The sequence below is a fragment of the Pseudophryne corroboree genome, chromosome 3, assembly GCF_028390025.1.
Source record: "Pseudophryne corroboree isolate aPseCor3 chromosome 3, aPseCor3.hap2, whole genome shotgun sequence".
In the NCBI taxonomy this organism is placed as follows: Eukaryota; Metazoa; Chordata; class Amphibia; order Anura; family Myobatrachidae; genus Pseudophryne; species Pseudophryne corroboree.
The window spans coordinates 126,617,854-126,639,677 of NC_086446.1; the positions used below are offsets into that span (position 1 = coordinate 126,617,854).

Consider the following 21,824-nt stretch of genomic DNA (forward strand, 5'->3'; position numbering starts at 1 on the left):
CAGTATGGTGTTGGCAGTATGAAAATACCTACAGCTCCTTGTATTCCCAGGTTGTCTCCCATTCAAGTACTAACCAAGACCAACACTGCTTAATTTCCAAGATCAGATGAGATTGTGCTTATCCAGTGTGGTATGGCTGTAGATGAGCTTTGTGGTTTCTGTTAGAACTTTTCTACTTCTAACTATTGGTACATAAATGAATAAGTTTGAAAATGGAATGCATCAACAGAACGGTGTTGGCAGTATAAAAATACCTACAGCACCTTGTATTCCCAGGTGGTCTCCCATCCAAGTACTAACCAGGCCCAACACCGCTTAGCTTACAAGATCAGATGAGATTGGGCGTATCCAGTGTGGTGTGGCTGTAGATGAGCTTTGTGGTTTCTGTTAGAACTTTTCTTCTGCTAACTACTGGAACATAAATGAATAATTTTGAAAATGGAATGCATCAACAGAACGGTGTTGGCAGTATAAAAAAACCTACTGCAGCTTGTATTCACAAGTGGTCTACCACCCAAGTACTAACCAGGCTCAACACTGCTTAGCTTCCAATATCAGATGAGATTGGGCATATCCGGTGTGGTGTGACTGCAGATGAGCTTTGTGGTTTCTATTAGAACTTTTCTACTTCTAACTACTGGTAAATAAATGAAAAAGTTTGAAAATGGAATGCATCAACAGAACGGTATTGGCAGTATAAAAATACCTACAGCATCTTGTATTCCCAGGTGGTCTACCACCCAAGTACTAACCAGGCACAACTCTGCTTAGCTTCCAAGATCCGATGAGAGTGGGCAAATCCAGTATGGTTTGACTGTAGATGAGCTTTGTGGTTTCTGTTAGAACTTTTCTACTTCTAACTACTGGTTCATAAATGAATAAGTTTGAAAATGGAATGCATCAACAGAACGGTGCTGTCAGTATAAAAATACCTACAGCACCTTGTATTCCCAGGTGGTCTCCCATTAAAGTACTAACCAGGCCCAACACTGCTTAGCTCCCAAGATCATATGAGATTGGGCGCATCCAGTGCTGCATGGCTGTAGATGAGCTTTGTGGTTTCTGTTAGAACTTTTCTACTTCTAACTACTGGTACATGAATGAATAAGTTTGAAAATGGAATGCATCAACAGAACGATGTTGGCAGTATAAAAATACCTACAGCATCTTGTATTCCCAGGATGTCTCCCATCCAAGTACTAACCAGGCCCAACACTGCTTAGCCTCCAAGATCAGATGAGATTGGGCGTATCCAGTGTGGTGTGGCTGTAGACGAGCTTTGTGGTTTCTGTTAGAACTTTTCTACTTCTAACTACTGGTACATAAATGAATAAGTTTGAAAATGGAATGCATCAACAGAACGATGTTGGCAGTATAAAAACACCTACAGCACCTTGTATTCCCAGGTGGTCTCCCATTAAAGTACTAACCAGGCCCAACACTGCTTAGCTCCCAAGATCAGATGAGATTGGGCATATCCAATGTGGTGTGGCTGTAGATGAGTTTTGTGGTTTCTGTTAGAACTTTTCTACTTCTAGCTACTGGTTCATAAATGAATACATTTGAAAATGGAATGCATCAACAGTATGGTGTTGGCAGTATGAAAATACCTACAGCTCCTTGTATTCCCAGGTGGTCTCCCATCCAAGTACTAACCAGGCCCAACACTGCTTAACTTCCAAGATCAGATGAGATTGGGCGTATCCAGTGTGGTGTGGCTGTAGATGAGCTTTACAGTTTCTGTTAGAACTTTTCTACTTCTAGCTACTAGTTCATAAATGAATAAATTTGAAAATGGAATGCATCAACAGAACGGTGTTGGCAGTATAAAAATACCTAAAGCACCTTGTATTCCCAGTTGGTCTATCACCCAAGTACTAACCAGGCCCAACACTGCTTAGCTTCCAAGATCAGATGAGATTGGGCAAATCCAGTATGGTTTGACTGTAGATGAGCTTTGTTGTTTCTGTTAGAACTTTTCTACTTCTAACTACTGGTTCATAAATGAATACGTTTGAAAATGGAATGCATCAACAGAACGGTGTTGTCAGTATATAAATACCTACAGCACCTTGTATTCCCAGGTGGTATCCCATCCAAGTACTAACCAGGCCCAACACTGCTTAGCTTCCAAGATCAAATGAGATTGCGTGTATCCAGTGTGGTGTGGCTGTAGATGAGCTTTGTAGTTTCTGTTAGAACTTTTCTACTTCTAGCTACTGGTTCATAAATGAATAAATTTGAAAATGGAATGCATCAACAGAACGGTGTTGGCAGTATAAAAATACCTACAGCACCTTGTATTCCCAGGTGGTCTCCCATCCAAGTACTAACCAGGCCCAACACTGTTTAGCTTACAAGATCAGATGAGATTGGGCGTATCCAGTGTGGTTTGGCTGTAGATGAGCTTTATGGTTTCTGTTAGAACTTTTCTACTTCTAAGTACTGGTACATAAATCAATAAATTTGAAAATGGAATGCATCAACAGAACGGTGTTGGCAGTATAAAAATACCTACAGCACCTTGTATTCCCAGGTGGTCTCCCATCCAAATACTAACCAGGCCCAACACTGCTTAGCTTACAAGATCAGATGAGATTGGGCATATCCAGTGTTGTTTGGCTGTAGATTATCTTTGTGGTTTCTGTTAGAACTTTTCTACTACTAACTACTGGTACATAAATGAATAAGTTTGAAAATGGAATGCATCAACAGAACGGTGTTGGCAGTATAAAAATACCTACAGCACCTTGTATTCCCAGGTGGTCTCCCATCCAAATACTAACCAGGCCCAACACTGCTTAGCTTCCAAGATCAGATGAGATTGGGCATATCAAGTGTGGTGTGGCTGTAGATTAGCTTCATGGTTTCTGTTAGAACTTTTCTACTTCTAACTACTGGTACATAAATGAATAAGTTTGAAAATGGAATGCATCAACAGAACGGAGTTGGCAGTATAAAAATACCTACAGCAACTTGTATTCCTATGTGGTTTCCATCCAAGTACTAACCAGGCCCAACACAGCTTAGCTTCCAAGATCAGATGAGATTGGGCGTATCCAGAGTGATGTGGCTGCAGATGAGCTTTGTGGTTTTTGTTAGAACTTTTCTACTTCTAACTACTGGTACATAAATGAATAAGTTTGAAAATAGTATGCATCAACAGAACGGTGTTGGCAGTATAAAAATACCTACTGCACCTTGTATTCCCAGGTGGTCTACCACCCAAGTACTAACCAGGCTCAACACTGCTTAGCTTCCAAGATCAGATGAGATTGGGCGTATCCAGTGTGGTGTGGCTGCAAATGAGATTTGTGGTTTCTTTTAGAAATTTTCTACTTCTAACTACTGGTACATAAATGAATAAGTTTGAAAATGGAATGCATCAACAGAACGATGTTGGCAGTATAAAAAAACCTACAGTACCTTGTATTCCCAGGTGGTCTCCCATTAAAGTACTAACCAGGCCCAACACTACTTAGCTCCCAAGATCAGATGAGATTGGGCGTATCCAATGTCGTGTGGCTGTAGATGAGCTTTGTGGTTTCTGTTAGAATTTTTCTACTTCTAGCTACTGGTTCATAAATGAATACATTTGAAAATGGAATGCATCAACAGAACGGTGTTGGCAGTATAAAAATACCTACAGCACCTTGTATTTCCAGGTGGTCTCCCATCCAAGTACTAAACAGGCCCAACACTGCTTAGCTTCCAAGATCAGATGAGATTGGGCGTATCCAGTGTTGCGTGGCTGTAGATGAGCTTTGTGGTTTCTGTTAGAACTTTTCTACTTCTAACTACTGGTAAATAAATGAAAAAGTTTGAAAATGGAATGCATCAACAGAACGGTGTTGGCAGTATAAAAATACCTACAGCATCTTGTATTCCCAGGTGGTCTACCACCCAAGTACTAACCAGGCACAATTCTGCTTAGCTTCCAAGATCAGATGAGAGTGGGCAAATCCAGTATGGTTTGACTGTAGATGAGCTTTGTGGTTTCTGTTAGAACTTTTCTACTTCTAACTACTGGTTCATAAATGAATAAGTTTGAAAATGGAATGCATCAACAGAACGGTGCTGTCAGTATAAAAATACCTACAGCACCTTGTATTCCCAGGTGGTCTCCCATTAAAGTACTAACCAGGCCCAACACTGCTTAGCTCCCAAGATAAGATGAGATTGGGCATATCCAGTGTGGTGTGGCTGTAGATGAGCTTTGTGGTTTCTGTTAGAACTTTTCTACTTCTAGCTACTGGTTCATAAATGAATAAATTTGAAAATGGAATGAATCAACAGAACGATGTTGGCAGTATAAAAATACCTACAGCACCTTGTATTCCCAGGTGGTCTCCCATTAAAGTACTAACCAGGCCCAACACTGCTTAGCTCCCAAGATCAGATGAGATTGGGCATATCCAGTGTGGTGTGGCTGTAGATGAGCTTTGTGGTTTCTGTTAGAACTTTTCTTCTTCTAACTAGTGGTACATAAATGAATAACTTTGAAAATGGAATGCATCAACAGAACGGTGTTGGCAGTATAAAAATACCTACTGCACCTTGTATTCACAGGTGGTCTACCACCCAAGTACTAACCAGGCTCAACACTGCTTAGCTTCCAAGATCTGATGAGATTGGGCGTATCCAGTGTGATGTAGCTGCAGATGAGCTTTATGGTTTCTGTTAGAACTTTTCTACTTCTAACTACTGGTACATAAATGAATAAGTTTGAAAATGGAATGCATCAACAGAACGATGTTGGCAGTATAAAAAAACCTACAGCACCTTGTATTCACAGGTGGTCTCTCATCCAAGTACTAACTAGGCCCAACACCACTTAGCTTCCAAGATCAGATGAGATTGGGTGCATCCAGTATTGAGTGGCTGTAGATGAGCTTTGTGGTTTCTGTTAGAACTTTTCTACTTCTAACTACTGGTACATAAATGAATAAGTTTGAAAATGGAATGCATCAACAGAACGATGTTGGCAGTATAAAAAAACCTACAGCACCTTGTATTCGCAGGTGGTCTCTCATCCAAGTACTAACTAGGCCCAACACCGCTTAGCTTCCAAGATCAGATGAGATTGGGTGCATCCAGTGTTGAGTGGCTGTAGATGAGCTTTGTGGTTTCTGTTATAAAATGGAATGCATCAACAGAACGGTGTTGGCAGTATAAAAATACCTACAGCACCTTGTATTCCTAGGTGGTCTCCCATCCAAGTACTAACCAAGCCCAACACTGCTTAGCTTCCAAGATCAGATGAGATTGGGCGTATCCAGTGTGGTGTGGCTGTAGATGAGCTTTATGGTTTCTGTTAGAACTTTTCTACTTCTAACTACTGGTACATAAATGAATAAGTTTGAAAATGGAATGCATCAACAGAACGGTGTTGTCAGTATATAAATACCTACAGCACCTTGTATTCCCAGGTGGTATCCCATCCAAGTACTAACCAGTCCCAACACTGCTTAGCTTCCAAGATCAAATGAGATTGCGTCTATCCAGTGTGGTGTGGCTGTAGATGAGCTTTGTAGTTTCTGTTAGAACTTTTCTACTTCTAGCTACTGGTTCATAAATGAATACATTTGAAAATGGAATGCATCAACAGAACGGTGTTGGCAGTATAAAAATACCTACAGCACCTTGTATTCCCAGGTGGTCTCCCATCCAAGTACTAACCAGGCCCAACACTGTTTAGCTTACAAGATCAGATGAGATTGGGCAAATCCAGTATGGTTTGACTGTAGATGAGCTTTGTTGTTTCTGTTAGAACTTTTCTACTTCTAACTACTGGTACATGAATGAATAAGTTTGAAAATGGAATGCATCAACAGAACGATGTTGGCAGTATAAAAATACCTACAGCATCTTGTATTCCCAGGATGTCTCCCATCCAAGTACTAACCAGGCCCAACACTGCTTAGCCTCCAAGATCAGATGAGATTGGGCGTATCCAGTGTGGTGTGGCTGTAGACGAGCTTTGTGGTTTCTGTTAGAACTTTTCTACTTCTAACTACTGGTACATAAATGAATAAGTTTGAAAATGGAATGCATCAACAGAACGATGTTGGCAGTATAAAAACACCTACAGCACCTTGTATTCCCAGGTGGTCTCCCATTAAAGTACTAACCAGGCCCAACACTGCTTAGCTCCCAAGATCAGATGAGATTGGGCATATCCAATGTGGTGTGGCTGTAGATGAGTTTTGTGGTTTCTGTTAGAACTTTTCTACTTCTAGCTACTGGTTCATAAATGAATACATTTGAAAATGGAATGCATCAACAGTATGGTGTTGGCAGTATGAAAATACCTACAGCTCCTTGTATTCCCAGGTGGTCTCCCATCCAAGTACTAACCAGGCCCAACACTGCTTAACTTCCAAGATCAGATGAGATTGGGCGTATCCAGTGTGGTGTGGCTGTAGATGAGCTTTACAGTTTCTGTTAGAACTTTTCTACTTCTAGCTACTAGTTCATAAATGAATAAATTTGAAAATGGAATGCATCAACAGAACGGTGTTGGCAGTATAAAAATACCTAAAGCACCTTGTATTCCCAGTTGGTCTATCACCCAAGTACTAACCAGGCCCAACACTGCTTAGCTTCCAAGATCAGATGAGATTGGGCAAATCCAGTATGGTTTGACTGTAGATGAGCTTTGTTGTTTCTGTTAGAACTTTTCTACTTCTAACTACTGGTTCATAAATGAATACGTTTGAAAATGGAATGCATCAACAGAACGGTGTTGTCAGTATATAAATACCTACAGCACCTTGTATTCCCAGGTGGTATCCCATCCAAGTACTAACCAGGTCCAACACTGCTTAGCTTCCAAGATCAAATGAGATTGCGTGTATCCAGTGTGGTGTGGCTGTAGATGAGCTTTGTAGTTTCTGTTAGAACTTTTCTACTTCTAGCTACTGGTTCATAAATGAATAAATTTGAAAATGGAATGCATCAACAGAACGGTGTTGGCAGTATAAAAATACCTACAGCACCTTGTATTCCCAGGTGGTCTCCCATCCAAGTACTAACCAGGCCCAACACTGTTTAGCTTACAAGATCAGATGAGATTGGGCGTATCCAGTGTGGTTTGGCTGTAGATGAGCTTTATGGTTTCTGTTAGAACTTTTCTACTTCTAAGTACTGGTACATAAATCAATAAATTTGAAAATGGAATGCATCAACAGAACGGTGTTGGCAGTATAAAAATACCTACAGCACCTTGTATTCCCAGGTGGTCTCCCATCCAAATACTAACCAGGCCCAACACTGCTTAGCTTACAAGATCAGATGAGATTGGGCATATCCAGTGTTGTTTGGCTGTAGATTATCTTTGTGGTTTCTGTTAGAACTTTTCTACTACTAACTACTGGTACATAAATGAATAAGTTTGAAAATGGAATGCATCAACAGAACGGTGTTGGCAGTATAAAAATACCTACAGCACCTTGTATTCCCAGGTGGTCTCCCATCCAAATACTAACCAGGCCCAACACTGCTTAGCTTCCAAGATCAGATGAGATTGGGCATATCAAGTGTGGTGTGGCTGTAGATTAGCTTCATGGTTTCTGTTAGAACTTTTCTACTTCTAACTACTGGTACATAAATGAATAAGTTTGAAAATGGAATGCATCAACAGAACGGAGTTGGCAGTATAAAAATACCTACAGCAACTTGTATTCCTATGTGGTTTCCATCCAAGTACTAACCAGGCCCAACACAGCTTAGCTTCCAAGATCAGATGAGATTGGGCGTATCCAGAGTGATGTGGCTGCAGATGAGCTTTGTGGTTTTTGTTAGAACTTTTCTACTTCTAACTACTGGTACATAAATGAATAAGTTTGAAAATAGTATGCATCAACAGAACGGTGTTGGCAGTATAAAAATACCTACTGCACCTTGTATTCCCAGGTGGTCTACCACCCAAGTACTAACCAGGCTCAACACTGCTTAGCTTCCAAGATCAGATGAGATTGGGCGTATCCAGTGTGGTGTGGCTGCAAATGAGATTTGTGGTTTCTTTTAGAAATTTTCTACTTCTAACTACTGGTACATAAATGAATAAGTTTGAAAATGGAATGCATCAACAGAACGATGTTGGCAGTATAAAAAAACCTACAGTACCTTGTATTCCCAGGTGGTCTCCCATTAAAGTACTAACCAGGCCCAACACTACTTAGCTCCCAAGATCAGATGAGATTGGGCGTATCCAATGTCGTGTGGCTGTAGATGAGCTTTGTGGTTTCTGTTAGAATTTTTCTACTTCTAGCTACTGGTTCATAAATGAATACATTTGAAAATGGAATGCATCAACAGAACGGTGTTGGCAGTATAAAAATACCTACAGCACCTTGTATTTCCAGGTGGTCTCCCATCCAAGTACTAAACAGGCCCAACACTGCTTAGCTTCCAAGATCAGATGAGATTGGGCGTATCCAGTGTTGCGTGGCTGTAGATGAGCTTTGTGGTTTCTGTTAGAACTTTTCTACTTCTAACTACTGGTAAATAAATGAAAAAGTTTGAAAATGGAATGCATCAACAGAACGGTGTTGGCAGTATAAAAATACCTACAGCATCTTGTATTCCCAGGTGGTCTACCACCCAAGTACTAACCAGGCACAATTCTGCTTAGCTTCCAAGATCAGATGAGAGTGGGCAAATCCAGTATGGTTTGACTGTAGATGAGCTTTGTGGTTTCTGTTAGAACTTTTCTACTTCTAACTACTGGTTCATAAATGAATAAGTTTGAAAATGGAATGCATCAACAGAACGGTGCTGTCAGTATAAAAATATCTACAGCACCTTGTATTCCCAGGTGGTCTCCCATTAAAGTACTAACCAGGCCCAACACTGCTTAGCTCCCAAGATAAGATGAGATTGGGCATATCCAGTGTGGTGTGGCTGTAGATGAGCTTTGTGGTTTCTGTTAGAACTTTTCTACTTCTAGCTACTGGTTCATAAATGAATAAATTTGAAAATGGAATGAATCAACAGAACGATGTTGGCAGTATAAAAATACCTACAGCACCTTGTATTCCCAGGTGGTCTCCCATTAAAGTACTAACCAGGCCCAACACTGCTTAGCTCCCAAGATCAGATGAGATTGGGCATATCCAGTGTGGTGTGGCTGTAGATGAGCTTTGTGGTTTCTGTTAGAACTTTTCTTCTTCTAACTAGTGGTACATAAATGAATAACTTTGAAAATGGAATGCATCAACAGAACGGTGTTGGCAGTATAAAAATACCTACTGCACCTTGTATTCACAGGTGGTCTACCACCCAAGTACTAACCAGGCTCAACACTGCTTAGCTTCCAAGATCTGATGAGATTGGGCGTATCCAGTGTGATGTAGCTGCAGATGAGCTTTATGGTTTCTGTTAGAACTTTTCTACTTCTAACTACTGGTACATAAATGAATAAGTTTGAAAATGGAATGCATCAACAGAACGATGTTGGCAGTATAAAAAAACCTACAGCACCTTGTATTCACAGGTGGTCTCTCATCCAAGTACTAACTAGGCCCAACACCACTTAGCTTCCAAGATCAGATGAGATTGGGTGCATCCAGTATTGAGTGGCTGTAGATGAGCTTTGTGGTTTCTGTTAGAACTTTTCTACTTCTAACTACTGGTACATAAATGAATAAGTTTGAAAATGGAATGCATCAACAGAACGATGTTGGCAGTATAAAAAAACCTACAGCACCTTGTATTCGCAGGTGGTCTCTCATCCAAGTACTAACTAGGCCCAACACCGCTTAGCTTCCAAGATCAGATGAGATTGGGTGCATCCAGTGTTGAGTGGCTGTAGATGAGCTTTGTGGTTTCTGTTATAAAATGGAATGCATCAACAGAACGGTGTTGGCAGTATAAAAATACCTACAGCACCTTGTATTCCTAGGTGGTCTCCCATCCAAGTACTAACCAAGCCCAACACTGCTTAGCTTCCAAGATCAGATGAGATTGGGCGTATCCAGTGTGGTGTGGCTGTAGATGAGCTTTATGGTTTCTGTTAGAACTTTTCTACTTCTAACTACTGGTACATAAATGAATAAGTTTGAAAATGGAATGCATCAACAGAACGGTGTTGTCAGTATATAAATACCTACAGCACCTTGTATTCCCAGGTGGTATCCCATCCAAGTACTAACCAGTCCCAACACTGCTTAGCTTCCAAGATCAAATGAGATTGCGTCTATCCAGTGTGGTGTGGCTGTAGATGAGCTTTGTAGTTTCTGTTAGAACTTTTCTACTTCTAGCTACTGGTTCATAAATGAATACATTTGAAAATGGAATGCATCAACAGAACGGTGTTGGCAGTATAAAAATACCTACAGCACCTTGTATTCCCAGGTGGTCTCCCATCCAAGTACTAACCAGGCCCAACACTGTTTAGCTTACAAGATCAGATGAGATTGGGCAAATCCAGTATGGTTTGACTGTAGATGAGCTTTGTTGTTTCTGTTAGAACTTTTCTACTTCTAACTACTGGTTCATAAATGAATACGTTTGAAAATGGAATGCATCAACAGAACGGTGTTGTCAGTATATAAATACCTACAGCACCTTGTATTCCCAGGTGGTATCCCATCCAAGTACTAACCAGGCCCAACACTGCTTAGCTTCCAAGATCAAATGAGATTGCGTGTATCCAGTGTGGTGTGGCTGTAGATGAGCTTTGTAGTTTCTGTTAGAACTTTTCTACTTCTAGCTACTGGTTCATAAATGAATAAATTTGAAAATGGAATGCATCAACAGAACGGTGTTGGCAGTATAAAAATACCTACAGCACCTTGTATTCCCAGGTGGTCTCCCATCCAAGTACTAACCAGGCCCAACACTGTTTAGCTTACAAGATCAGATGAGATTGGGCGTATCCAGTGTGGTTTGGCTGTAGATGAGCTTTATGGTTTCTGTTAGAACTTTTCTACTTCTAAGTACTGGTACATAAATCAATAAATTTGAAAATGGAATGCATCAACAGAACGGTTTTGGCAGTATAAAAATACCTACAGCACCTTGTATTCCCAGGTGGTCTCCCATCCAAATACTAACCAGGCCCAACACTGCTTAGCTTACAAGATCAGATGAGATTGGGCATATCCAGTGTTGCTTGGCTGTAGATTATCTTTGTGGTTTCTGTTAGAACTTTTCTACTACTAACTACTGGTACATAAATGAATAAGTTTGAAAATGGAATGCATCAACAGAACGGTGTTGGCAGTATAAAAATACCTACAGCACCTTGTATTCCCAGGTGGTCTCCCATCCAAATGCTAACCAGGCCCAATACTGCTTAGCTTCCAAGATCAGATGAGATTGGGCATATCAAGTGTGGTGTGGCTGTAAATTAGCTTTATGGTTTCTGTTAGAACTTTTCTACTTCTAACTACTGGTACATAAATGAATAAGTTTGAAAATGGAATGCATCAACAGAACGGAGTTGGCAGTATAAAAATACCTACAGCACCTTGTATTCCCATGTGGTTTCCATCCAAGTACTAACCAGGCCCAACACTGCTTAGCTTCCAAGATCAGATGAGATTGGGCGTATCCAGAGTGATGTGGCTGCAGATGAGCTTTGTGGTTTTTGTTAGAACTTTTCTACTTCTAACTACTGGTACATAAATGAATAAGTTTGAAAATAGTATGCATCAACAGAACGGTGTTGGCAGTATAAAAATACCTACTGCACCTTGTATTCCCAGGTGGTCTACTACCCAAGTACTAACCAGGCTCAACACTGCTTAGCTTCCAAGATCAGATGAGATTGGGCGTATCAAGTGTGGTGTGGCTGCAAATTAGATTTGTGGTTTCTTTTAGAAATTTTCTACTTCTAACTACTGGTACATAAATGAATAAGTTTGAAAATGGAATGCATCAACAGTATGGTGTTGGCAGTATGAAAATACCTACAGCTCCTTGTATTCCCAGGTTGTCTCCCATTCAAGTACTAACCAAGACCAACACTGCTTAATTTCCAAGATCAGATGAGATTGTGCTTATCCAGTGTGGTATGGCTGTAGATGAGCTTTGTGGTTTCTGTTAGAACTTTTCTACTTCTAACTACTGGTACATAAATGAATAAGTTTGAAAATGGAATGCATCAACAGAACGGTGTTGGCAGTATAAAAATACCTACAGCACCTTGTATTCCCAGGTGGTCTCCCATCCAAGTACAAACCAGGCCCAACACTGCTTAGCTTCCAAGATCAGATGAGATTGGGCGTATCCAGTATGGTGTGGCTGTAGATGAGCTTTGTGGTTTCTGTTAGAACTTTTCTACTTCTAGCTACTGGTTCATAAATGAATAAATTTGAAAATGGAATGCATCAACAGAACGGTGTTGGCAGTATAAAAATACCTACAGCATCTTGTATTCCCAGGTGGTCTCCCATCCAAGTACTAACCAGGCCCAACACTGCTTAGCTTCCAAGATCAGATGAGATTGGGCATATACAGTGTGGTGTGGCTGTAGATTAACTTTGTGGTTTCTGTTAGAACTTTTCTACTTCTAAATACTTGTACATAAATGAATAAGTTTGAATATTGAATGCATCAACAGAACGATGTTGGCAGTATAAAAGAACCTACAGTACCTTGTATTCCCAGGTGGTCTCCCATTAAAGTACTAACCAGGCCCAACACTACTTAGCTCCCAAGATCAGATGAGATTGGCCGTATCCAATGTCGTGTGGCTGTAGATGAGCTTTGTGGTTTCTGTTAGAACTTTTCTACTTCTAGCTACTGGTTCATAAATGAATAAATTTGAAAATGGAATGCATCAACAGAACGGTGTTGGCAGTATAAAAATACATACAGCACCTTGTATTTCCAGGTGGTCTCCCATCCAAGTACTAACCAGGACCAACACTGCTTAGCTTCCAAGATCAGATGAGATTGGGCGTATCCAGTGTTGCGTGGCTGTAGATGAGCTTTGTGGTTTCTGTTAGAACTTTTCTACTTCTAACTACTGGTAAATAAATGAAAAAGTTTGAAAATGGAATGCATCAACAGAACGGTGTTGGCAGTATAAAAATACCTACAGCATCTTGTATTCCCAGGTGGTCTACCACCCAAGTACTAACCAGGCTCAACACTGCTTAGCTTCCAAGATCAGATGAGATTGGGCGTATCCAGTGTGGTGTGGTGTGGCTGCAAATGAGATTTGTGGTTTCTTTTAGAAATTTTCTACTTCTAACTACTGGTACATAAATGAATAAGTTTGAAAATGGAATGCATCAACAGTATGATGTTGGCAGTATGAAAATACCTACAGCTTCTTGTATTCCCAGGTTGTCTCCCATTCAAGTACTAACCAAGACCAACACTGCTTAATTTCCAAGATCAGATGAGATTGTGCTTATCCAGTGTGGTGTGGCTGTAGATGAGCTTTATGGTTTCTGTTAGAACTTTTCTACTTCTAACTACTGGTACATAAATGAATAAGTTTGAAAATGGAATGCATCAACAGAACGGTGTTGGCAGTATAAAAATACCTACAGCACCTTGTACTCCCAGGTGGTCTCCCATCCAAGTACAAACCAGGCCCAACACTGCTTAGCTTCCAAGATCAGATGAGATTGGGCGTATCCAGTATGGTGTGGCTGTAGATGAGCTTTGTGGTTTCTGTTAGAACTTTTCTACTTCTAGCTACTGGTTCATAAATGAATAAATTTGAAAATGGAATGCATCAACAGAACGGTGTTGGCAGTATAAAAATACCTACAGCATCTTGTATTCCCAGGTGGTCTCCCATCCAAGTACTAACCAGGCCCAACACTGCTTAGCTTCCAAGATCAGATGAGATTGGGCATATACAGTGTGGTGTGGCTGTAGATTAACTTTGTGGTTTCTGTTAGAACTTTTCTACTTCTAAATACTTGTACATAAATGAATAAGTTTGAATATTGAATGCATCAACAGAACGATGTTGGCAGTATAAAAGAACCTACAGTACCTTGTATTCCCAGGTGGTCTCCCATTAAAGTACTAACCAGGCCCAACACTACTTAGCTCCCAAGATCAGATGAGATTGGCCGTATCCAATGTCGTGTGGCTGTAGATGAGCTTTGTGGTTTCTGTTAGAACTTTTCTACTTCTAGCTACTGGTTCATAAATGAATAAATTTGAAAATGGAATGCATCAACAGAACGGTGTTGGCAGTATAAAAATACATACAGCACCTTGTATTTCCAGGTGGTCTCCCATCCAAGTACTAACCAGGACCAACACTGCTTAGCTTCCAAGATCAGATGAGATTGGGTGTATCCAGTGTTGCGTGGCTGTAGATGAGCTTTGTGGTTTCTGTTAGAACTTTTCTACTTCTAACTACTGGTAAATAAATGAAAAAGTTTGAAAATGGAATGCATCAACAGAACGGTGTTGGCAGTATAAAAATACCTACAGCATCTTGTATTCCCAGGTGGTCTACCACCCAAGTACTAACCAGGCTCAACACTGCTTAGCTTCCAAGATCAGATGAGATTGGGCGTATCCAGTGTGGTGTGGTGTGGCTGCAAATGAGATTTGTGGTTTCTTTTAGAAATTTTCTACTTCTAACTACTGGTACATAAATGAATAAGTTTGAAAATGGAATGCATCAACAGTATGATGTTGGCAGTATGAAAATACCTACAGCTTCTTGTATTCCCAGGTTGTCTCCCATTCAAGTACTAACCAAGACCAACACTGCTTAATTTCCAAGATCAGATGAGATTGTGCTTATCCAGTGTGGTGTGGCTGTAGATGAGCTTTATGGTTTCTGTTAGAACTTTTCTACTTCTAACTACTGGTACATAAATGAATAAGTTTGAAAATGGAATGCATCAACAGAACGGTGTTGTCAGTATATAAATACCTACAGCACCTTGTATTCCCAGGTGGTATCCCATCCAAGTACTAACCAGTCCCAACACTGCTTAGCTTCCAAGATCAAATGAGATTGCGTCTATCCAGTGTGGTGTGGCTGTAGATGAGCTTTGTAGTTTCTGTTAGAACTTTTCTACTTCTAGCTACTGGTTCATAAATGAATACATTTGAAAATGGAATGCATCAACAGAACGGTGTTGGCAGTATAAAAATACCTACAGCACCTTGTATTCCCAGGTGGTCTCCCATCCAAGTACTAACCAGGCCCAACACTGTTTAGCTTACAAGATCAGATGAGATTGGGCGTATCCAGTGTGGTTTGGCTGTAGATGAGCTTTATGGTTTCTGTTAGAACTTTTCTACTTCTAAGTACTGGTACATAAATCAATAAATTTGAAAATGGAATGCATCAACAGAACGGTTTTGGCAGTATAAAAATACCTACAGCACCTTGTATTCCCAGGTGGTCTCCCATCCAAATACTAACCAGGCCCAACACTGCTTAGCTTACAAGATCAGATGAGATTGGGCATATCCAGTGTTGCTTGGCTGTAGATTATCTTTGTGGTTTCTGTTAGAACTTTTCTACTACTAACTACTGGTACATAAATGAATAAGTTTGAAAATGGAATGCATCAACAGAACGGTGTTGGCAGTATAAAAATACCTACAGCACCTTGTATTCCCAGGTGGTCTCCCATCCAAATGCTAACCAGGCCCAATACTGCTTAGCTTCCAAGATCAGATGAGATTGGGCATATCAAGTGTGGTGTGGCTGTAAATTAGCTTTATGGTTTCTGTTAGAACTTTTCTACTTCTAACTACTGGTACATAAATGAATAAGTTTGAAAATGGAATGCATCAACAGAACGGAGTTGGCAGTATAAAAATACCTACAGCACCTTGTATTCCCATGTGGTTTCCATCCAAGTACTAACCAGGCCCAACACTGCTTAGCTTCCAAGATCAGATGAGATTGGGCGTATCCAGAGTGATGTGGCTGCAGATGAGCTTTGTGGTTTTTGTTAGAACTTTTCTACTTCTAACTACTGGTACATAAATGAATAAGTTTGAAAATAGTATGCATCAACAGAACGGTGTTGGCAGTATAAAAATACCTACTGCACCTTGTATTCCCAGGTGGTCTACTACCCAAGTACTAACCAGGCTCAACACTGCTTAGCTTCCAAGATCAGATGAGATTGGGCGTATCAAGTGTGGTGTGGCTGCAAATTAGATTTGTGGTTTCTTTTAGAAATTTTCTACTTCTAACTACTGGTACATAAATGAATAAGTTTGAAAATGGAATGCATCAACAGTATGGTGTTGGCAGTATGAAAATACCTACAGCTCCTTGTATTCCCAGGTTGTCTCCCATTCAAGTACTAACCAAGACCAACACTGCTTAATTTCCAAGATCAGATGAGATTGTGCTTATCCAGTGTGGTATGGCTGTAGATGAGCTTTGTGGTTTCTGTTAGAACTTTTCTACTTCTAACTACTGGTACATAAATGAATAAGTTTGAAAATGGAATGCATCAACAGAACGGTGTTGGCAGTATAAAAATACCTACAGCACCTTGTATTCCCAGGTGGTCTCCCATCCAAGTACAAACCAGGCCCAACACTGCTTAGCTTCCAAGATCAGATGAGATTGGGCGTATCCAGTATGGTGTGGCTGTAGATGAGCTTTGTGGTTTCTGTTAGAACTTTTCTACTTCTAGCTACTGGTTCATAAATGAATAAATTTGAAAATGGAATGCATCAACAGAACGGTGTTGGCAGTATAAAAATACCTACAGCATCTTGTATTCCCAGGTGGTCTCCCATCCAAGTACTAACCAGGCCCAACACTGCTTAGCTTCCAAGATCAGATGAGATTGGGCATATACAGTGTGGTGTGGCTGTAGATTAACTTTGTGGTTTCTGTTAGAACTTTTCTACTTCTAAATACTTGTACATAAATGAATAAGTTTGAATATTGAATGCATCAACAGAACGATGTTGGCAGTATAAAAGAACCTACAGTACCTTGTATTCCCAGGTGGTCTCCCATTAAAGTACTAACCAGGCCCAACACTACTTAGCTCCCAAGATCAGATGAGATTGGCCGTATCCAATGTCGTGTGGCTGTAGATGAGCTTTGTGGTTTCTGTTAGAACTTTTCTACTTCTAGCTACTGGTTCATAAATGAATAAATTTGAAAATGGAATGCATCAACAGAACGGTGTTGGCAGTATAAAAATACATACAGCACCTTGTATTTCCAGGTGGTCTCCCATCCAAGTACTAACCAGGACCAACACTGCTTAGCTTCCAAGATCAGATGAGATTGGGTGTATCCAGTGTTGCGTGGCTGTAGATGAGCTTTGTGGTTTCTGTTAGAACTTTTCTACTTCTAACTACTGGTAAATAAATGAAAAAGTTTGAAAATGGAATGCATCAACAGAACGGTGTTGGCAGTATAAAAATACCTACAGCATCTTGTATTCCCAGGTGGTCTACCACCCAAGTACTAACCAGGCTCAACACTGCTTAGCTTCCAAGATCAGATGAGATTGGGCGTATCCAGTGTGGTGTGGTGTGGCTGCAAATGAGATTTGTGGTTTCTTTTAGAAATTTTCTACTTCTAACTACTGGTACATAAATGAATAAGTTTGAAAATGGAATGCATCAACAGTATGATGTTGGCAGTATGAAAATACCTACAGCTTCTTGTATTCCCAGGTTGTCTCCCATTCAAGTACTAACCAAGACCAACACTGCTTAATTTCCAAGATCAGATGAGATTGTGCTTATCCAGTGTGGTGTGGCTGTAGATGAGCTTTATGGTTTCTGTTAGAACTTTTCTACTTCTAACTACTGGTACATAAATGAATAAGTTTGAAAATGGAATGCATCAACAGAACGGTGTTGTCAGTATATAAATACCTACAGCACCTTGTATTCCCAGGTGGTATCCCATCCAAGTACTAACCAGTCCCAACACTGCTTAGCTTCCAAGATCAAATGAGATTGCGTCTATCCAGTGTGGTGTGGCTGTAGATGAGCTTTGTAGTTTCTGTTAGAACTTTTCTACTTCTAGCTACTGGTTCATAAATGAATACATTTGAAAATGGAATGCATCAACAGAACGGTGTTGGCAGTATAAAAATACCTACAGCACCTTGTATTCCCAGGTGGTCTCCCATCCAAGTACTAACCAGGCCCAACACTGTTTAGCTTACAAGATCAGATGAGATTGGGCAAATCCAGTATGGTTTGACTGTAGATGAGCTTTGTTGTTTCTGTTAGAACTTTTCTACTTCTAACTACTGGTTCATAAATGAATATGTTTGAAAATGGAATGCATCAACAGAACGGTGTTGTCAGTATTTAAATACCTACAGCACCTTGTATTCCCAGGTGGCATCCCATCCAAGTACTAACCAGGCCCAACACTGCTTAGCTTCCAAGATCAAATGAGATTGCGTGTATCCAGTGTGGTGTGGCTGTAGATGAGCTTTGTAGTTTCTGCTAGAACTTTTCTACTTCTAGCTACTGGTTCATAAATGAATAAATTTGAAAATGGAATGCATCAACAGAACGGTGTTGGCAGTATAAAAATACCTACAGCACCTTGTATTCCCAGGTGGTCTCCCATCCAAGTACTAACCAGGCCCAACACTGTTTAGCTTACAAGATCAGATGAGATTGGGCGTATCCAGTGTGGTTTGGCTGTAGATGAGCTTTATGGTTTCTGTTAGAACTTTCCTACTTCTAAGTACTGGTACATAAATCAATAAATTTGAAAATGGAATGCATCAACAGAACGGTTTTGGCAGTATAAAAATACCTACAGCACCTTGTATTCCCAGGTGGTCTCCCATCCAAATACTAACCAGGCCCAACACTGCTTAGCTTACAAGATCAGATGAGATTGGGAATATCCAGTGTTGCTTGGCTGTAGATTATCTTTGTGGTTTCTGTTAGAACTTTTCTACTACTAACTACTGGTACATAAATGAATAAGTTTGAAAATGGAATGCATCAACAGAACGGTGTTGGCAGTATAAAAATACCTACAGCACCTTGTATTCCCAGGTGGTCTCCCATCCAAATGCTAACCAGGCCCAATACTGCTTAGCTTCCAAGATCAGATGAGATTGGGCATATCAAGTGTGGTGTGGCTGTAGATTAGTTTTATGGTTTCTGTTAGAACTTTTCTACTTCTAACTACTGGTACATAAATGAATAAGTTTGAAAATGGAATGCATCAACAGAACGGAGTTGGCAGTATAAAAATACCTACAGCACCTTGTATTCCATGTGGTTTCCATCCAAGTACTAACCAGGCCCAACACTGCTTAGCTTCCAAGATCAGATGAGATTGGGCGTATCCAGAGTGATGTGGCTGCAGATGAGCTTTGTGGTCTTTGTTAGAACTTTTCTACTTCTAACTACTGGTACATAAATGAATAAGTTTGAAAATAGTATGCATCAACAGAACGGTGTTGGCAGTATAAAAATACCTACTGCACCTTGTATTCCCAGGTGGTCTACTACCCAAGTACTAACCAGGCTCAACACTGCTTAGCTTCCAAGATCAGATGAGATTGGGCGTATCCAGTATGGTGTGGCTGTAGATGAGCTTTGTGGTTTCTGTTAGTACTTTTCTACTTCTAGCTACTGGTTCATAAATGAATAAATTTGAAAATGGAATGCATCAACAGAACGGTGTTGGCAGTATAAAAATACCTACAGCATCTTGTATTCCCAGGTGGTCTCCCATCCAAGTACTAACCAGGCCCAACACTGCTCAGCTTCCAAGATCAGATGAGATTGGGCATATACAGTGTGGTGTGGCTGTAGATTAACTTTGTGGTTTCTGTTAGAACTTTTCTACTTCTAAATACTTGTACATAAATGAATAAGTTTGAATATTGAATGCATCAACAGAACGATGTTGGCAGTATAAAAGAACCTACAGTACCTTGTATTCCCAGGTGGTCTCCCATTAAAGTACTAACCAGGCCCAACACTACTTAGCTCCCAAGATCAGATGAGATTGGGCGTATCCAATGTCGTGTGGCTGTAGATGAGCTTTGTGGTTTCTGTTAGAACTTTTCTACTTCTAACTACTGGTACATAAATGAATAAGTTTGAAAATGGAATGCATCAACAGAACGATGTTGGCAGTATAAAAAAACCTACAGCACCTTGTATTCACAGGTGGTCTCTCATCCAAGTACTAACTAGGCCCAACACTGCTTAGCTTCCAAGATCAGATGAGATTGGGTGCATCCAGTGTTGAGTGGCTGTAGATGAGCTTTGTGGTTTCTGTTAGAAAATGGAATGCATCAACAGAACGGTGTTGGCAGTATAAAAATACCTACAGCACCTTGTATTCCTAGGTGGTCTCCCCTCCAAGTACTAACCAAGCCCAACACTGCTTAGCTTCCAAGATCAGATGAGATTGGGCGCATCCAGTGTGGTGTGGCTGTAGATGAGCTTTATGGTTTCTGTTAGAACTTTTCTACTTCTAACTACTGGTACATAAATGAATAAGTTTGAAAATGGAATGCATCAACAGAACGATGTTGGCAGTATAAAAAAAACCTACAGCACCTTGTACTCACAGGTGGTCTCTCATCCAAGTACTAACTAGGCCCAACACCGCTTAGCTTCCAAGATCAGATGAGATTGGGTGCATCCAGTGTTGAGTGGCTGTAGATGAGCTTTGTGGTTTCTGTTAGAACTTTTCTACTTCTAACTACTGGTAAATAAATGAAAAAGTTTGAAAATGGAATGCATCAACAGAACGATGTTGGCAGTATAAAAATACCTACAGCATCTTGTATTCCCAGGTGGTCTACCACCAACGTACTAACCAGGCCCAACACTGCTTAGCATCCAAGATCAGATGAGATTGGGCGTATCCAGTGTGGTTTGGCTGTAGATGAGCTTTGTGGTTTCTGTTAGAACTTTTCTACTTCTAACTACTGGTACATAAATGAATAAGTTTGAAAATGGAATGCATCAACATAACGGTGTTGGCAGTATAAAAATACCTACATCACCTTGTATTCCCAGGTGGTCTCCCATCCAAGTACTAAACAGGCCCAACACTGCTTAGCTTCCAAGATCAGATGAGATTGGGCGTATCCAGTGTGGTGTGGCTGTAGATGAGCTTTGTGGTTTCTGTTAGAACTTTTCTATTTCTAGCTACTGGTTCATAAATGAATAAATTTGAAAATGGCATGCATCAACAGAACGGTGTTGGCAGTATAAAAATACCTACAGCACCTTGTATTCCCAGGTGGTCTCCCATACAAGTACTAACCAGGCCCAACACTGTTTAGCGTACAAGATCAGATGAGATTGGGCGTATCCAGTGTGGTTTGGCTGTAGATGAGCTGTGTGATTTCTGTTAGAACTTTTCTACTTCTAACTACTGGTACATAAATGAATACGTTTGAAAATGGAATGCATCAACAGAACGGTGTTGGCAGTTTAAAAATACCTACAGCATCTTGTATTCCCAGGTGGTCTACCACCCAAGTACTAACAAGGCCCAACACTGCTTAGCTTCCAAGATCAGATGAGATTGGGCGTATCCAGTGTGGTTTGGCTGCAGATTAGTTTTGTGGTTTCTGTTAGAACTTTTCTACTTCTAACTACTGGTACATAAATGAATAAGTTTGAAAATGGAATGCATCAACAGAACGGTGTTGGCAGTATAAAAATACCTACAGCACCTTGTATTCCCAGGTGGTCTCCCATCCAAGCACTAACCAGGCCCAACACTGCTTAGCTTCCAAGATTAGATGAGATTGGGCGTATCCAGTGTGGTGTGGCTGTAGATGAGCTTCATGGTTTCTGTTAGAACTTTTCTACTTCTAACTACTGGTACATAAATGAATCTGTTTGAAAATGGAATGCATCAACAGAACGATGTTGGCAGTATAAAA

The 21,824-nt window shown here is 40.4% G+C and overlaps 27 non-coding genes and 68 pseudogenes across 27 annotated transcripts; all 95 read right to left on the reverse strand.

The window, feature by feature from the left end:
* Nucleotides 1–25: 25 nt before the first annotated feature.
* On the reverse strand, nt 26–144 carry LOC134895121 (5S ribosomal RNA; annotated as a pseudogene).
* Nucleotides 145–251: 107 nt separating this feature from the next.
* LOC135070549 (5S ribosomal RNA) lies at nt 252–370 on the reverse strand. The gene has a single exon (XR_010256710.1). It is a non-coding gene; the product is annotated as a 5S ribosomal RNA (ribosomal RNA).
* Nucleotides 371–929: 559 nt separating this feature from the next.
* LOC134892380 (5S ribosomal RNA) lies at nt 930–1,048 on the reverse strand (annotated as a pseudogene).
* Nucleotides 1,049–1,155: 107 nt separating this feature from the next.
* LOC134894561 (5S ribosomal RNA) lies at nt 1,156–1,274 on the reverse strand (annotated as a pseudogene).
* A 107-nt stretch (nt 1,275–1,381) lies between these two features.
* LOC134889723 (5S ribosomal RNA) lies at nt 1,382–1,500 on the reverse strand (annotated as a pseudogene).
* Nucleotides 1,501–1,607: 107 nt separating this feature from the next.
* Nucleotides 1,608–1,726, reverse strand: LOC135060816 (5S ribosomal RNA). Its single transcript, XR_010247210.1, has one exon. It is a non-coding gene; the product is annotated as a 5S ribosomal RNA (ribosomal RNA).
* Nucleotides 1,727–1,833: 107 nt separating this feature from the next.
* Nucleotides 1,834–1,952, reverse strand: LOC134897263 (5S ribosomal RNA; annotated as a pseudogene).
* A 107-nt stretch (nt 1,953–2,059) lies between these two features.
* LOC135068791 (5S ribosomal RNA) lies at nt 2,060–2,178 on the reverse strand. Its single transcript, XR_010254983.1, has one exon. It is a non-coding gene; the product is annotated as a 5S ribosomal RNA (ribosomal RNA).
* Nucleotides 2,179–2,285: 107 nt separating this feature from the next.
* Nucleotides 2,286–2,404, reverse strand: LOC134884639 (5S ribosomal RNA). The gene has a single exon (XR_010168780.1). It is a non-coding gene; the product is annotated as a 5S ribosomal RNA (ribosomal RNA).
* Nucleotides 2,405–2,511: 107 nt separating this feature from the next.
* LOC134894491 (5S ribosomal RNA) lies at nt 2,512–2,630 on the reverse strand (annotated as a pseudogene).
* Nucleotides 2,631–2,737: 107 nt separating this feature from the next.
* LOC134886032 (5S ribosomal RNA) lies at nt 2,738–2,856 on the reverse strand. The gene has a single exon (XR_010170129.1). It is a non-coding gene; the product is annotated as a 5S ribosomal RNA (ribosomal RNA).
* A 107-nt stretch (nt 2,857–2,963) lies between these two features.
* On the reverse strand, nt 2,964–3,081 carry LOC134897524 (5S ribosomal RNA; annotated as a pseudogene).
* Nucleotides 3,082–3,188: 107 nt separating this feature from the next.
* LOC134894523 (5S ribosomal RNA) lies at nt 3,189–3,307 on the reverse strand (annotated as a pseudogene).
* Nucleotides 3,308–3,414: 107 nt separating this feature from the next.
* On the reverse strand, nt 3,415–3,533 carry LOC134894944 (5S ribosomal RNA; annotated as a pseudogene).
* Nucleotides 3,534–3,640: 107 nt separating this feature from the next.
* LOC134892555 (5S ribosomal RNA) lies at nt 3,641–3,759 on the reverse strand (annotated as a pseudogene).
* A 107-nt stretch (nt 3,760–3,866) lies between these two features.
* On the reverse strand, nt 3,867–3,985 carry LOC134898126 (5S ribosomal RNA; annotated as a pseudogene).
* A 107-nt stretch (nt 3,986–4,092) lies between these two features.
* Nucleotides 4,093–4,211, reverse strand: LOC134893906 (5S ribosomal RNA; annotated as a pseudogene).
* Nucleotides 4,212–4,318: 107 nt separating this feature from the next.
* On the reverse strand, nt 4,319–4,437 carry LOC134886176 (5S ribosomal RNA). Its single transcript, XR_010170267.1, has one exon. It is a non-coding gene; the product is annotated as a 5S ribosomal RNA (ribosomal RNA).
* Nucleotides 4,438–4,544: 107 nt separating this feature from the next.
* LOC134893748 (5S ribosomal RNA) lies at nt 4,545–4,663 on the reverse strand (annotated as a pseudogene).
* A 107-nt stretch (nt 4,664–4,770) lies between these two features.
* On the reverse strand, nt 4,771–4,889 carry LOC134895683 (5S ribosomal RNA; annotated as a pseudogene).
* A 107-nt stretch (nt 4,890–4,996) lies between these two features.
* On the reverse strand, nt 4,997–5,115 carry LOC134893388 (5S ribosomal RNA; annotated as a pseudogene).
* Nucleotides 5,116–5,178: 63 nt separating this feature from the next.
* LOC135066895 (5S ribosomal RNA) lies at nt 5,179–5,297 on the reverse strand. The gene has a single exon (XR_010253131.1). It is a non-coding gene; the product is annotated as a 5S ribosomal RNA (ribosomal RNA).
* A 107-nt stretch (nt 5,298–5,404) lies between these two features.
* On the reverse strand, nt 5,405–5,523 carry LOC134894653 (5S ribosomal RNA; annotated as a pseudogene).
* A 107-nt stretch (nt 5,524–5,630) lies between these two features.
* On the reverse strand, nt 5,631–5,749 carry LOC134893280 (5S ribosomal RNA; annotated as a pseudogene).
* A 107-nt stretch (nt 5,750–5,856) lies between these two features.
* Nucleotides 5,857–5,975, reverse strand: LOC134894562 (5S ribosomal RNA; annotated as a pseudogene).
* A 107-nt stretch (nt 5,976–6,082) lies between these two features.
* LOC134889725 (5S ribosomal RNA) lies at nt 6,083–6,201 on the reverse strand (annotated as a pseudogene).
* Nucleotides 6,202–6,308: 107 nt separating this feature from the next.
* LOC135060817 (5S ribosomal RNA) lies at nt 6,309–6,427 on the reverse strand. The gene has a single exon (XR_010247211.1). It is a non-coding gene; the product is annotated as a 5S ribosomal RNA (ribosomal RNA).
* A 107-nt stretch (nt 6,428–6,534) lies between these two features.
* LOC134897264 (5S ribosomal RNA) lies at nt 6,535–6,653 on the reverse strand (annotated as a pseudogene).
* A 107-nt stretch (nt 6,654–6,760) lies between these two features.
* LOC134885963 (5S ribosomal RNA) lies at nt 6,761–6,879 on the reverse strand. Its single transcript, XR_010170063.1, has one exon. It is a non-coding gene; the product is annotated as a 5S ribosomal RNA (ribosomal RNA).
* Nucleotides 6,880–6,986: 107 nt separating this feature from the next.
* LOC134884640 (5S ribosomal RNA) lies at nt 6,987–7,105 on the reverse strand. The gene has a single exon (XR_010168781.1). It is a non-coding gene; the product is annotated as a 5S ribosomal RNA (ribosomal RNA).
* A 107-nt stretch (nt 7,106–7,212) lies between these two features.
* On the reverse strand, nt 7,213–7,331 carry LOC134894492 (5S ribosomal RNA; annotated as a pseudogene).
* Nucleotides 7,332–7,438: 107 nt separating this feature from the next.
* LOC134886033 (5S ribosomal RNA) lies at nt 7,439–7,557 on the reverse strand. Its single transcript, XR_010170130.1, has one exon. It is a non-coding gene; the product is annotated as a 5S ribosomal RNA (ribosomal RNA).
* A 107-nt stretch (nt 7,558–7,664) lies between these two features.
* Nucleotides 7,665–7,782, reverse strand: LOC134897525 (5S ribosomal RNA; annotated as a pseudogene).
* Nucleotides 7,783–7,889: 107 nt separating this feature from the next.
* On the reverse strand, nt 7,890–8,008 carry LOC134894524 (5S ribosomal RNA; annotated as a pseudogene).
* A 107-nt stretch (nt 8,009–8,115) lies between these two features.
* On the reverse strand, nt 8,116–8,234 carry LOC134894945 (5S ribosomal RNA; annotated as a pseudogene).
* A 107-nt stretch (nt 8,235–8,341) lies between these two features.
* Nucleotides 8,342–8,460, reverse strand: LOC134892556 (5S ribosomal RNA; annotated as a pseudogene).
* Nucleotides 8,461–8,567: 107 nt separating this feature from the next.
* LOC134898127 (5S ribosomal RNA) lies at nt 8,568–8,686 on the reverse strand (annotated as a pseudogene).
* Nucleotides 8,687–8,793: 107 nt separating this feature from the next.
* On the reverse strand, nt 8,794–8,912 carry LOC134893131 (5S ribosomal RNA; annotated as a pseudogene).
* Nucleotides 8,913–9,019: 107 nt separating this feature from the next.
* LOC134886177 (5S ribosomal RNA) lies at nt 9,020–9,138 on the reverse strand. The gene has a single exon (XR_010170268.1). It is a non-coding gene; the product is annotated as a 5S ribosomal RNA (ribosomal RNA).
* Nucleotides 9,139–9,245: 107 nt separating this feature from the next.
* Nucleotides 9,246–9,364, reverse strand: LOC134893749 (5S ribosomal RNA; annotated as a pseudogene).
* Nucleotides 9,365–9,471: 107 nt separating this feature from the next.
* On the reverse strand, nt 9,472–9,590 carry LOC134895684 (5S ribosomal RNA; annotated as a pseudogene).
* Nucleotides 9,591–9,697: 107 nt separating this feature from the next.
* LOC134893389 (5S ribosomal RNA) lies at nt 9,698–9,816 on the reverse strand (annotated as a pseudogene).
* A 63-nt stretch (nt 9,817–9,879) lies between these two features.
* On the reverse strand, nt 9,880–9,998 carry LOC135066896 (5S ribosomal RNA). The gene has a single exon (XR_010253132.1). It is a non-coding gene; the product is annotated as a 5S ribosomal RNA (ribosomal RNA).
* A 107-nt stretch (nt 9,999–10,105) lies between these two features.
* On the reverse strand, nt 10,106–10,224 carry LOC134894654 (5S ribosomal RNA; annotated as a pseudogene).
* Nucleotides 10,225–10,331: 107 nt separating this feature from the next.
* LOC134893281 (5S ribosomal RNA) lies at nt 10,332–10,450 on the reverse strand (annotated as a pseudogene).
* A 107-nt stretch (nt 10,451–10,557) lies between these two features.
* On the reverse strand, nt 10,558–10,676 carry LOC135068793 (5S ribosomal RNA). The gene has a single exon (XR_010254985.1). It is a non-coding gene; the product is annotated as a 5S ribosomal RNA (ribosomal RNA).
* A 107-nt stretch (nt 10,677–10,783) lies between these two features.
* On the reverse strand, nt 10,784–10,902 carry LOC134884641 (5S ribosomal RNA). Its single transcript, XR_010168782.1, has one exon. It is a non-coding gene; the product is annotated as a 5S ribosomal RNA (ribosomal RNA).
* A 107-nt stretch (nt 10,903–11,009) lies between these two features.
* LOC134895575 (5S ribosomal RNA) lies at nt 11,010–11,128 on the reverse strand (annotated as a pseudogene).
* A 107-nt stretch (nt 11,129–11,235) lies between these two features.
* Nucleotides 11,236–11,354, reverse strand: LOC134895843 (5S ribosomal RNA; annotated as a pseudogene).
* Nucleotides 11,355–11,461: 107 nt separating this feature from the next.
* On the reverse strand, nt 11,462–11,579 carry LOC134894540 (5S ribosomal RNA; annotated as a pseudogene).
* Nucleotides 11,580–11,686: 107 nt separating this feature from the next.
* LOC134896771 (5S ribosomal RNA) lies at nt 11,687–11,805 on the reverse strand (annotated as a pseudogene).
* Nucleotides 11,806–11,912: 107 nt separating this feature from the next.
* LOC134895122 (5S ribosomal RNA) lies at nt 11,913–12,031 on the reverse strand (annotated as a pseudogene).
* A 107-nt stretch (nt 12,032–12,138) lies between these two features.
* On the reverse strand, nt 12,139–12,257 carry LOC135067756 (5S ribosomal RNA). The gene has a single exon (XR_010253966.1). It is a non-coding gene; the product is annotated as a 5S ribosomal RNA (ribosomal RNA).
* A 107-nt stretch (nt 12,258–12,364) lies between these two features.
* Nucleotides 12,365–12,483, reverse strand: LOC134886571 (5S ribosomal RNA). Its single transcript, XR_010170654.1, has one exon. It is a non-coding gene; the product is annotated as a 5S ribosomal RNA (ribosomal RNA).
* Nucleotides 12,484–12,590: 107 nt separating this feature from the next.
* Nucleotides 12,591–12,709, reverse strand: LOC134896485 (5S ribosomal RNA; annotated as a pseudogene).
* A 107-nt stretch (nt 12,710–12,816) lies between these two features.
* On the reverse strand, nt 12,817–12,935 carry LOC134895754 (5S ribosomal RNA; annotated as a pseudogene).
* A 107-nt stretch (nt 12,936–13,042) lies between these two features.
* Nucleotides 13,043–13,166, reverse strand: LOC134897790 (5S ribosomal RNA; annotated as a pseudogene).
* A 107-nt stretch (nt 13,167–13,273) lies between these two features.
* LOC134896005 (5S ribosomal RNA) lies at nt 13,274–13,392 on the reverse strand (annotated as a pseudogene).
* A 107-nt stretch (nt 13,393–13,499) lies between these two features.
* Nucleotides 13,500–13,618, reverse strand: LOC135070573 (5S ribosomal RNA). The gene has a single exon (XR_010256733.1). It is a non-coding gene; the product is annotated as a 5S ribosomal RNA (ribosomal RNA).
* A 107-nt stretch (nt 13,619–13,725) lies between these two features.
* LOC134886572 (5S ribosomal RNA) lies at nt 13,726–13,844 on the reverse strand. Its single transcript, XR_010170655.1, has one exon. It is a non-coding gene; the product is annotated as a 5S ribosomal RNA (ribosomal RNA).
* A 107-nt stretch (nt 13,845–13,951) lies between these two features.
* On the reverse strand, nt 13,952–14,070 carry LOC134896486 (5S ribosomal RNA; annotated as a pseudogene).
* Nucleotides 14,071–14,177: 107 nt separating this feature from the next.
* Nucleotides 14,178–14,296, reverse strand: LOC134895069 (5S ribosomal RNA; annotated as a pseudogene).
* A 107-nt stretch (nt 14,297–14,403) lies between these two features.
* Nucleotides 14,404–14,527, reverse strand: LOC134897791 (5S ribosomal RNA; annotated as a pseudogene).
* A 107-nt stretch (nt 14,528–14,634) lies between these two features.
* On the reverse strand, nt 14,635–14,753 carry LOC134896007 (5S ribosomal RNA; annotated as a pseudogene).
* A 107-nt stretch (nt 14,754–14,860) lies between these two features.
* On the reverse strand, nt 14,861–14,979 carry LOC134894652 (5S ribosomal RNA; annotated as a pseudogene).
* A 107-nt stretch (nt 14,980–15,086) lies between these two features.
* LOC134884637 (5S ribosomal RNA) lies at nt 15,087–15,205 on the reverse strand. Its single transcript, XR_010168778.1, has one exon. It is a non-coding gene; the product is annotated as a 5S ribosomal RNA (ribosomal RNA).
* A 107-nt stretch (nt 15,206–15,312) lies between these two features.
* Nucleotides 15,313–15,431, reverse strand: LOC134895576 (5S ribosomal RNA; annotated as a pseudogene).
* A 107-nt stretch (nt 15,432–15,538) lies between these two features.
* Nucleotides 15,539–15,657, reverse strand: LOC134895844 (5S ribosomal RNA; annotated as a pseudogene).
* A 107-nt stretch (nt 15,658–15,764) lies between these two features.
* Nucleotides 15,765–15,882, reverse strand: LOC134894541 (5S ribosomal RNA; annotated as a pseudogene).
* Nucleotides 15,883–15,989: 107 nt separating this feature from the next.
* Nucleotides 15,990–16,108, reverse strand: LOC134896772 (5S ribosomal RNA; annotated as a pseudogene).
* Nucleotides 16,109–16,215: 107 nt separating this feature from the next.
* Nucleotides 16,216–16,334, reverse strand: LOC134895124 (5S ribosomal RNA; annotated as a pseudogene).
* Nucleotides 16,335–16,441: 107 nt separating this feature from the next.
* Nucleotides 16,442–16,560, reverse strand: LOC135067758 (5S ribosomal RNA). Its single transcript, XR_010253968.1, has one exon. It is a non-coding gene; the product is annotated as a 5S ribosomal RNA (ribosomal RNA).
* Nucleotides 16,561–16,667: 107 nt separating this feature from the next.
* LOC134886573 (5S ribosomal RNA) lies at nt 16,668–16,786 on the reverse strand. Its single transcript, XR_010170656.1, has one exon. It is a non-coding gene; the product is annotated as a 5S ribosomal RNA (ribosomal RNA).
* A 107-nt stretch (nt 16,787–16,893) lies between these two features.
* Nucleotides 16,894–17,012, reverse strand: LOC134896488 (5S ribosomal RNA; annotated as a pseudogene).
* Nucleotides 17,013–17,119: 107 nt separating this feature from the next.
* LOC134895070 (5S ribosomal RNA) lies at nt 17,120–17,238 on the reverse strand (annotated as a pseudogene).
* Nucleotides 17,239–17,345: 107 nt separating this feature from the next.
* Nucleotides 17,346–17,469, reverse strand: LOC134897792 (5S ribosomal RNA; annotated as a pseudogene).
* Nucleotides 17,470–17,576: 107 nt separating this feature from the next.
* On the reverse strand, nt 17,577–17,695 carry LOC134896008 (5S ribosomal RNA; annotated as a pseudogene).
* A 107-nt stretch (nt 17,696–17,802) lies between these two features.
* LOC134894655 (5S ribosomal RNA) lies at nt 17,803–17,921 on the reverse strand (annotated as a pseudogene).
* A 107-nt stretch (nt 17,922–18,028) lies between these two features.
* Nucleotides 18,029–18,147, reverse strand: LOC134893283 (5S ribosomal RNA; annotated as a pseudogene).
* Nucleotides 18,148–18,254: 107 nt separating this feature from the next.
* On the reverse strand, nt 18,255–18,373 carry LOC134886547 (5S ribosomal RNA). Its single transcript, XR_010170626.1, has one exon. It is a non-coding gene; the product is annotated as a 5S ribosomal RNA (ribosomal RNA).
* Nucleotides 18,374–18,480: 107 nt separating this feature from the next.
* On the reverse strand, nt 18,481–18,599 carry LOC134884642 (5S ribosomal RNA). Its single transcript, XR_010168783.1, has one exon. It is a non-coding gene; the product is annotated as a 5S ribosomal RNA (ribosomal RNA).
* A 107-nt stretch (nt 18,600–18,706) lies between these two features.
* LOC134895622 (5S ribosomal RNA) lies at nt 18,707–18,825 on the reverse strand (annotated as a pseudogene).
* Nucleotides 18,826–18,932: 107 nt separating this feature from the next.
* Nucleotides 18,933–19,051, reverse strand: LOC134895195 (5S ribosomal RNA; annotated as a pseudogene).
* A 107-nt stretch (nt 19,052–19,158) lies between these two features.
* Nucleotides 19,159–19,275, reverse strand: LOC134897020 (5S ribosomal RNA; annotated as a pseudogene).
* Nucleotides 19,276–19,382: 107 nt separating this feature from the next.
* On the reverse strand, nt 19,383–19,501 carry LOC134895682 (5S ribosomal RNA; annotated as a pseudogene).
* A 107-nt stretch (nt 19,502–19,608) lies between these two features.
* On the reverse strand, nt 19,609–19,727 carry LOC134892476 (5S ribosomal RNA; annotated as a pseudogene).
* A 107-nt stretch (nt 19,728–19,834) lies between these two features.
* Nucleotides 19,835–19,953, reverse strand: LOC134894946 (5S ribosomal RNA; annotated as a pseudogene).
* Nucleotides 19,954–20,060: 107 nt separating this feature from the next.
* On the reverse strand, nt 20,061–20,179 carry LOC134892392 (5S ribosomal RNA; annotated as a pseudogene).
* A 63-nt stretch (nt 20,180–20,242) lies between these two features.
* On the reverse strand, nt 20,243–20,361 carry LOC134885908 (5S ribosomal RNA). The gene has a single exon (XR_010170010.1). It is a non-coding gene; the product is annotated as a 5S ribosomal RNA (ribosomal RNA).
* A 108-nt stretch (nt 20,362–20,469) lies between these two features.
* Nucleotides 20,470–20,588, reverse strand: LOC134894233 (5S ribosomal RNA; annotated as a pseudogene).
* A 107-nt stretch (nt 20,589–20,695) lies between these two features.
* Nucleotides 20,696–20,814, reverse strand: LOC134894779 (5S ribosomal RNA; annotated as a pseudogene).
* A 107-nt stretch (nt 20,815–20,921) lies between these two features.
* LOC135069005 (5S ribosomal RNA) lies at nt 20,922–21,040 on the reverse strand. The gene has a single exon (XR_010255196.1). It is a non-coding gene; the product is annotated as a 5S ribosomal RNA (ribosomal RNA).
* A 107-nt stretch (nt 21,041–21,147) lies between these two features.
* Nucleotides 21,148–21,266, reverse strand: LOC134892003 (5S ribosomal RNA; annotated as a pseudogene).
* Nucleotides 21,267–21,373: 107 nt separating this feature from the next.
* LOC134886027 (5S ribosomal RNA) lies at nt 21,374–21,492 on the reverse strand. Its single transcript, XR_010170124.1, has one exon. It is a non-coding gene; the product is annotated as a 5S ribosomal RNA (ribosomal RNA).
* Nucleotides 21,493–21,599: 107 nt separating this feature from the next.
* Nucleotides 21,600–21,718, reverse strand: LOC134889381 (5S ribosomal RNA; annotated as a pseudogene).
* Nucleotides 21,719–21,824: the final 106 nt, after the last annotated feature.